Genomic DNA, 964 nt, shown 5'->3' on the forward strand with positions numbered 1-964 from the left:
GGCTCAGGTACAAATGAAAGGCCCAACGCAAAGGATTGAGCCTCACCCTACACCAACCTTCCCCTGAAGAAGTCGGTTCTTGCCACGACTTGCTCTAAAGAAGTCAGGGACGAAGATTAGCTAGCAGATAAACACTCATTCAAATGAGTAACTGCCCCTAAAATCTCTCAACCCACTTCCAGGAGCCATATCTCAACTTCCCTAAGATAAAGGGACGGTTATCTACCTTAAAAGGTGGAGCTACTTCAACGGTGGTTATTGGTTCACCACTATAAATACACTGACACCCCTCAGGTATCTCTAAGTCCCAAGACCTGCTTACACCCTTGCTGACTTAGGCATCGGAGTGTCTTTGCAGGTACCACCCCCATTCACTCACACTCACAAGTCGGACGGAGGCCCTAAAGGCGCGGACCCGTTCGAAAGCTTTCCTCCTCAGACGATTGGACCAACCCAACGAGTCCAACCCACTAATCTTCGGTTACCCATCGTAACAATAAGTATATACGTAAAAAATTATTCAATAAATTAATCATTTATATAGAATATAATTTAATTTATATATTTATATATAAATATAAAATGATTAGTTGATCTTTTTAGACACGTAATATTTTTAATTGATATAATACAGAATTAACAAGCGAACCACCGTAGGTTTTTATTATTTTTATAAATATTCAGTTATTAACTTACACGTCAAGACTTTTAAACCTATACATAATCAAACTCATGCAATTTCTTTAGTTTTAGGTTAAAAGTTATTTCGACGGTGCCAATGAGTAATAGCTCAAATGGCATAGTCTCCCCATACTCAATTAAGAGGTTGTGGGTTCGAGTCTCCTATCTTTGGTAAAAAAAAAAAAAGTTATTTCGACGGTAACAATAATTTATCCTTATCGTCACCTCCCCAAATTTATTCAGTATAAATTTCGTTACTCGGTTAAAAGTTAAAACAATTAGG

Source organism: Arachis ipaensis, chromosome B08, assembly GCF_000816755.2.
Source record: "Arachis ipaensis cultivar K30076 chromosome B08, Araip1.1, whole genome shotgun sequence".
NCBI classification, from domain to species: Eukaryota; Viridiplantae; Streptophyta; class Magnoliopsida; order Fabales; family Fabaceae; genus Arachis; species Arachis ipaensis.